The sequence below is a fragment of the Pteropus alecto genome, unplaced genomic scaffold (assembly GCF_000325575.1).
Source record: "Pteropus alecto unplaced genomic scaffold, ASM32557v1 scaffold11, whole genome shotgun sequence".
Classification (NCBI taxonomy): Eukaryota; Metazoa; Chordata; class Mammalia; order Chiroptera; family Pteropodidae; genus Pteropus; species Pteropus alecto.
Genome location: NW_006431956.1, coordinates 13,006,011 through 13,014,521, shown reverse-complemented (window position 1 = coordinate 13,014,521; position 8,511 = coordinate 13,006,011). Strand labels below are relative to the sequence as shown.

At 45.2% G+C, this 8,511-nt stretch overlaps 1 pseudogene; it reads right to left on the bottom strand.

Moving 5' to 3' along the window:
- Positions 1-7,738: 7,738 nt before the first annotated feature.
- Positions 7,739-7,857, bottom strand: LOC112475647 (annotated as a pseudogene).
- Positions 7,858-8,511: the final 654 nt, after the last annotated feature.

The following is an 8,511-nucleotide window of genomic DNA, read 5'->3' as shown; positions in this document are numbered from 1 at the left end:
AGACTTCAGCACACAAACATCTGTTCGCCACTACCAGTGAAAACGTCTTTCTTCAGCTGTTGGCTGTCAGCAAGTCCTTGCGAGCTGGTTTAGTTGGACGAGGACGACTGTTAGGGAGGGCCATGTGGTATTATCCATATGCTATGTAACCAAAATTGTATTTTCACGGCACGGAGAACAGGAGCGAGACTCCGAGTGGATTTCGGATCAGTTCCTGATTCTCAGGCCCGCGTCCCGTATCCCGTTTCTCCACCTTCGTTTTGCATTTCAGCGAGAGGCAGCCCCTTGCAATCCCAGAGTTTATTTGGCCAATGTCATCCGAGAATGCAACGGGGTGATTTGTGGTGGGATAGAATGTGTTAACTGGGCCCAAACTGCTATTCAATACCCGACACGTAAACCGCTTCCTGCGGGGCTGGGAAAGAAGCTGAGCCTTTTGGAAAGTTTACTTTTCATTTTCCGAGGCCTTCCAATTTCTTGGCTGCAGCTGGGCATGCCCTCAAAGCAGAGGTGATACCCTGGGAAAGCAGAGAGATGCTCCATCGTCCAGCCCAGCTGGGGGCAGCGGGAGCCGGCGCCTTTCCAGGACAGTGCGCCCCTGCGGGGGTCCCAGCTCAGGAGGCAGCTCTCAGGCCCACGGGCTCGGCCAAAAATGGAAGAATCCTGAGCTGACTGGATTTTCCAGAAAGAATCTCATACAACAAAATTACCTTTTGGCTCCTACGCATTTTATCTTGCCAGCCGAGCATCCATCCCATCTCTAAGTATTCATTAAGCACCTCCCTGTGGCAGACACCATGCTCAGTACTCAGGATCCATTTGCCATTACATCCCTGGAAATTTGTTTTCCAGGCAAAATGAAATGTGGATGATCAGCGATCCTTACTTCTCTGCGCAGTGTGCTTCTAGACTTATGACCTGCTCTTGTTGAAAATGCTAATGACTTGGACACGCATGCCCATGGTTCATGTGTGATGGACAGAGTTCTTGTGATTTTTTTCCAAATAAAATTGAGGGCTGAAGGGACTTGCAAGAAATGTAGCTTCTACTTATGAGGCTTCCCCTCGGTAATTGGGAAGGAGTTCTAATTGGCAAGCACGAGTCTCCCCAAATGGGAAAGAAGGTCATGGGTATGGGTGAGGCCTAGGTCCTGGCGCCTGAGCTTCCTGGGAAGCATTCGGGTGACTTACAGCAAGGAGATACTGAGCAAGCGACTGCACATCTACAAATGTATCTCCCTGAACTATGGCCTCCCCATCTGTTCTAGCTTCTCATTACAAATGCAAAAAAAAAAAAAAAAAGCTAATTTGCAATGGCGTCATAAAAAGGGAAAATATAAGTAATTTAAGAGCTGCCTTATGCTGTGTTGTTCATGCTATACACACTGCAGGCAGAGAGAAATTGCTCTCTCCCTGTGTTAAGAATGGTCCCTCAGAGCAGCCTGTTTCTGATTTGGCTGGATTAGTGGAGAATTCCTATGAGGCTGCAAGGAGGAGGAGCTAGTCTCCAGGACGAGACACTTCCCATGTGATTCCGCCCAGGAGAGGGCGCCAGTCACTGGGGTCGTTATTCAAGGCCACTAGTCTGTCATGATTTCTGGATTATTCAAACTCCTCTGGGACACAATACTATGAGTCTAACTATGATCACTATAAATTATTTTCTTTTCAACTGTGCTATTGATGAAATAAAGAGGGTTTATGATGAATCATCTTAGTAAGGAGATAGAGAAAGTTATGCATGCGTACAAAGCTGTAGATTTGACTTCCTTTTCTTTCCCTCTTTCTTTTTCTCCTGTCCCTCAGCCTCTTTTGTTTTCTGTCTCTGACTGTGGAAGACCTTAGAAATCATCTGGAGTGGCAGCAGCATGGAATTGAGGAAGAAGCGAATGGTTTGGAGTCAGGGGCTGTCTCTAGATTCCTGTCATGATCCTGGCACCCAGTAGTTACGCAAACACAGGACAGGTGACAGCTTCTCTGAGAGACTCACTTCTCTTAGATGTGGATGGGGATGAGAGGCATTTGCTCTATTTCCCAGGTCTCTGTAACCATCATGTGGATCCCAACAGGACAGTGTTTAGTAAACCAGAAAGCACTTGTGGGAGTGTGTGCTCTCTGACCCAGCCCTTTTACTTCGTTGGTGAAAAAAATGGGCCCCTTTAGTGCTCAGAGGAGAACTCGACCCTTGCACTTGACCCCAGCACTCACTTCTTCACCCAGGATTTACTAGACACTTTGATGGCACCCAGGACTGTGCTGGTTCCTGAGGGAGGGATCAGAGGAAGGGCACAAACTCTGGTGGAGTCCACGAAAAAAGAAGACACTTTCTTCGCTTTTGAGGAACTAGTTGGTTCAGTTTCACAGCTCCCTATGAAGTGGAAAGACAACTTCTCCTGTACTCAGAATCAGCAGTGCCAGGAACTTATTAAAAACCTTGGGCAAATCACTCTGCTTCCCTGAGCCTCAGTTTTCCCTGCTATAAAATAAGAAGTTTGAACAAGATAGCCTCTAGGAATTCTTCAACCTCTGAAACTCTACCGTTATCATATTATTGAATCTAACTGGGCAACAATTTTCGTTTTATTAACTTTAAATTTGAAACATTCATTTTCTCTGAGATCCTCTGGCTGCTTTAAACATATTATGTCTTGTCATTTCCATCTTTGACAATCTTACATCTGCAATAAGGAAGATAATAAAGTTCTTTCTGAAAAAGAGAAAACAAAATATCGATGGATAATTCACATAGCTCAGTGAGCTCTAAATAAGCTTTTAAGTGGTAGATTATTTGGGTAGTGCTAGGAAAAAAATATTCTGACATTTGAGAATGAAAATTTATTCAGGACTATTGCAATAAGGGAGAGAGATTGGGCTTAACTCCAAATACTGTAAAGACAGCTGGGGATTTTTAGCTAAGGAGCAGAACGAGGGGGTCAATGGATAGAAAAATCACTAAGTGAAGACATCAAGGGTAGGACATCCTTGTTAAACCCACTTAATGGGCTGGAGTGACCAGAAATCAAAGATAGAGGATAAGGAATTTGATCCAGTTTTAAGGGTGATTAGATATCAGTGGTGGAAGAGATTCTCACTAAATTTAGGATTTTTGCTACAACTAGACCAGGCAGGCCAAGGCCAAGGTCCAAGGATGAGGCCTGGTGAAAAAGAAGGCTCAGAGGAGCCTGTCCAAAGCTTGGTCAAGGAAAGAATCTTTGTTAGCGAGGGGAAATAGCCTATTTTCTAGGATAGTCTAATCCTTTTTAGATTAGACTATGGGATAATTAGTTCTTCATAGTTGTTTTACAAATAAACGATGGAGGAGAGGAGTGGGGAGTAGCGGAATTCTACTTTGGTTAATAAGGCACAATCCTCAGATCACCCACGTGGTGGGCACTCATATTTGCAGGGGAGCTTGGAATCTCGGATTACATGATATGGAATGAAACCACAGCTGAGTCAACCACCTGGACTAGGCTGACTCCTGTGCTTCCGTAAAAAATAGCGGCCGTGACACAATGTTTACTCTGAAAAGATAACTACTAGAATGTTTCTTGCTTTGCTCACAGATCTGTCATTTTTTGCACAGGAAAAAAGTTTTAATAACCTTTCGTATTATTGACTAGTATTCAGAATGTACTAAGTAAATATCACTGTGTAGATACATATTGCATTGTCTACACTGCTGGCTTCTATGCCCTGCCCTCTTTAGTACCTCTCCACCCCCATGCATGTTTACGATCTCTGGTTCTGGAAGTTCAACAATACTGTCTATAGAGCAATTGAAAAAGGTGAACATGTTTTCTTGGGCCCTAATCCACTCTTTTAGTTACTTTTATTTCTTTTATTTTATAGCTTTTTTAATTTAGGCTTTAAAGTAACTTTTTTGATCTTGGCAGCACACCCTTTGGGCATCAAAGATGGTTGACACCACTGCTTCTCCCAAGCTCTGCATTTTAGCCTTATACCAAGTGATGTCTTTGTAGACCCTGAAGTGATTCAACCTGAGGTCATCGCCTTCTGGGTTGACCTTTAGTGTTTGCAAAACACCCGGATATAATGGTTTGGGAGTATACTTACTTTTTTATTATGCCACCAGCACCATCTGATGGCATTGTCCCCAGTTTATAACAATGAATAGGCATGGTGTATTTGCAGTCCCTTTGCAACTTCATAGTGATGACTGATCTGGGAGCCACGCGGTCAGTTATCTGCAAGGTCCAGGAGGGTTTGAGCAGGGCAGCACTGGCCAAGGCAGCCACACTCGTCCTTCCTGTCACGGTGTGGTGAGCCTGCCGTTCAAAGATGCGGCAATTCCACATGTACACTTTGCATCCATGGGATCCAGGCCTTTACTTGAGCCGTGTATCCCCATCTGCATGCGGTACCTCTGCGGCAGAACCGCACACCTCAGACTGGAGTTGTACAAATGCGCGAGGAGGTCGGGTCCCTGGCAGGGAGTTGGGAGCAGAAGTCTCTTAATGGAGCAGGACATGTGGAGATACAGGGGGTGCGCGATCCTGGCGCTTTCAAGGCAATAAAGGAACTTTCCAGACAGCCGACGAGCAGTGTCTCCATCTTCACATCCCCCACAAAATATTTAGATGGACAAGGGATCTGAGTTCCATCCAATTTCTCGGTTTTCGGTCTGTGTCTCTGGGTGTTTCATCCGTGGTCCCTGGGCATCATGGTGAATCAGATCCAGAAACCTGTCATCTGCAGGTTCCTCTCGGTTATCGTGCCGAGACGTGGGCTTTCTGGCGATTGTGTGAACTGTGCACTGCAGACACGGCAGGATGAAATCCTCCAGGCCTCGATGGCTTTTCGTGTTAATCCTCCCGGAGACTGGATTACAGGCGTTCCACTCTTCACTCTTCTCTATCTTCTCTGTGACCGGTCCTGCTGTTTGCTCTGTGGCCACAGGCCAAGTTCCATGCAGCAGCGAGTTACAAAGGTGGAAGCCTCTGCAGGCCGGCTGACCAGGCGGGAGAGGAAAGAATCGGAGTCTCTAGAAAAAGGAACATGTTAAAGGTGTCTCTGGCGACCTCCAAGCTGAATGAATGCTGGTCGTTCCATCACCACCAATTTCCTCTGTTCACCAGGTCAGGTCCCTGGCAATCCACAGTCCCGGAAATTCTGAACTGCATCAGACTGTGCCACGAGTGGGGAAACCATCTCTCCAGGATGATATTTGTGAATCATCAGGTCTGGTCGGGATGGCTGGGGTGTTGGCAAGGACCAGGATCCAAAGGACTAGAAAGGGGACCTCGGAGGAGGCTTAGGGGCGTAGGGAGAGGGGTGACAGGAAGGCGGAGCAAGATGAAGAGGATGACTAGGGGGAACAGAGGAAGAGCTGGTCAGGGAGATCTTTAAGGGAGGGTAGTGGGAGTGACCTGTGCTAGCCAGAGAAGGGAAACTGGTCCGGCCGAAAGCTGAACGAGGTGAGTGGCTCTGGGGAGTGAGCTGAGGGACAGAAGGATGAGCAGCCAGGGATGGAAGGTGAGTTGAATGACGAGAGCATGAAGGAAGAGGAGGTGAAGGCTGGGGCTGGGGCGGGGAGATGCGAGGTAGCTTTCTTTTCATGTTTCCAAATGGCATATGACTAGTTACTCATCTTGTCAAAGGGAGTAACTAGACAAAGTTCCGACGGATCCTCCAGTTACCTCCTGTGCCACCCCTCGCATCAGCCCGTGACATCATGCCCATTATGAAACGTACAAGCAAGGAACCAGTCCCGGGTTCTAGGTTGCAGAATGATCATGGGAAATGACAGAGAGCAGAAGCGGAGCTGTAATGTCAGTCTCTGTTCCTTTTTGATCACATACAGTTACACCCCTCCGTTGGCAAAGATTGATCACAGGGCCAGGATAGAGTTGCAGGGTTGGAACCTAAGAGAACGAATCTGAGGCAGAAATAGGCAGAGCGGGAGAAGTAGGTGCCCCCATCTATTCAATTGACCACATTTTCCAAAGGCCTTTCATGGCATTTATATCATTCCATGAATATGAGGCAATGGGAAAGGCGATATGATGTCTATTTTACCCATGAGGATACTGAAGCCAGAGAGGGAACCTCATCCACTTTTCATTAAGAATTTTGAAAGTGGAAATAATTTTGAGAGTGAGATTTTGGATTTGGAGCACAATTAAATGGGCATCTGTTATTACCTGTGCCCTCCATCCAGGCCTCTGGCCGCAGAGACTTGGGAAGAGCTGGTTTAGACTCGGCGAGGATGACAGGTACCCTGGTACCCTGGCCCTACCTTCCCAGAGTTTCTGACTTGCATGGAACATGGCTCTGGGATGCACAGAACCACTGGGACCACAGGTGTGAGAGAGAACATTTAGAACAGAAGACAGTTGGCACAAATGAAAAAAGAAGAGCACAAAACGCCACCGAAGCCTAAGAAACAATTGGGAAAATCCACTTCCATCTGGTTTTCGCAGATTTGCAAAACCTTCTGGGAGGAACCCAGAAAAATGGCACAAAAAAAGAAACGGTATCTTCTGAAAAAGGGGAAAAGGGAAAAACAATGTTGCCCACTCACCATCAAATATAGATAAAATTAAGAAAACCAAAGAGCTTTATGCTTTCTGTTGATATGCATGAGTAAAAGTAGGTTCCTCATCTTTGTCTTGCTTTCAGTGGAAGAAAGCAGTTTTCAAATTGTATTCACAGACTGACTTTGCTGAATAGATGTAGCTTGATTTCATTCCGTCAGAAAATATTTTTTTTTTATTATAGCCCTACTAGAAAACAATATGTTTTCAGTCATCGGACAGAACTTTTGGAGTTGTGATCAAGGGGTTCTTCGAAATTGTCTTGAAGTTTTTCTTTTCTGCGTTCAGGTGCAAAGACTCCGGAACCTGAGTGAAAAGTCCTCCTTCATTCATAAATGACACCCAGACACCCATGTCTGCTTAATCTGGACATGACTGACTCAGTGAAAGTGGATTTGAGAGATGACTTTAAAAATAAATTGTATTCCAATTTCTTCCGCCTCAACCGTTCTCAGTTCCAGTTCTACCACTTGGGCAGCAAATCACCAGGCTCCTAGAATTCGGACCTAGCATTTCTGTCTCACCTCCGTGAACTGGAGGAACTTTCTGGGTAATTAGCATGCAAATGTGCATTTCAATGCAGAAGCGGAGACAAGCGTTCACTCCCCTGCCGGGGGATTGATTTTGTTAGCACCCCCTCCCAGAAGATGTGTTTTTCATTTAGCTTTGCTCGTGTGACTACGAGCACAGAGGTTGAATTCCATCTAGACAGTAATTGATAAGGAGCCTTATTAGAAATGAGATCCATCCCCACAGCAAAGAAAAAAATACCTGTGTCCAGTGTCGGTCTGTGTTCAGTGTTGGCTGAAAGATGAGGATCTCTCAGGAATGTTCATTTTGAGCAATTCCTGCTTTTTATGTATTTAAAGTGTTGTTGTAAAGAAATTTTTTAAAAAGCCTCAGCGATTATTTGCAAAATAACTATTAGAAGCCTGAGCAATTCCTGCTTTTTATGTATTTAAAGTGTTGTAAAGAAATTTTTTAAAAAGCCTCAGTGATTATTTGCAAAATAACTATTAGAAGCCTTTATTATTTGTTTATTTATTCATTCATTCATTCATTCATTTGTTTGTTTGTTTATTTATTTATTTATTTATTTTATTCAGGCAAGGCAACCTTTGGGTGACCTCACAGATTGCAAGGACCTTGTCAGCTTACGATCCCTTATTTTTTATTTTTTTACGCCTACAGCACCTGGTCTTCCTAGGTGGTCTCCCATCCAACTACTAACCAGGCCCGACCCTGCCTCACTTCCAAGATCAGTTGGGATTGGGCTTGTTCAGGGTGGCATGGCTGTACTCTAGAAGCCTTTATTGAGTCATACAACCTCACTTCATTTATTATTTGTAAGCGCGACTCCCATAGACTTAAAGAAAGAAGACCTTTGTTCTGTTCTTTTTGCCTCCCAAGAAGGAGCATGTCCCCTCCCCCACACCCGCCCTGGGGAAGGGGTCTGTAAAAGTTTTCCCTGGTGATATTCAGCCAGGAGGTTTCTTTTTTTCTTATAAATGATTTTGCTTGCAGCTAAAATTTGTATCCTTGACTAGATTGCCTTGGATTTCAGGGTTTTGTTTGTTTGGTTGGTTGTTTCGGTTTCGGTTTTGTTTTGAGGGTGAAATATTTTTCATGTCTAGGTCAATTTTTTGTGGTTGAGATGACACATCTTGTAGTATCTGAATTAACTGAGCAGGGGGATTTAGTGTGTTAGGCATCAAAGCAGTGAGAAAGATTTGGGGCCATTTTTGGCCGGAAAGTTGTTGCCTGAAATTTGAGCTCCCTGACTTTTGAGCCAGGAAAGTTGAATTGGTCCAGTGGCGGTGGTAATAATGGTGGTGGTGGTGGTGGCAGTGGTGGTGGCGATGGTAGAGTGATGATGGTGGTGATGGTGGTGGTGGTGATGGTGGTGGTGGTGGTGATGGTGGTGGTGGTGATGGTGGTGGTGGTGATGGTGGTGG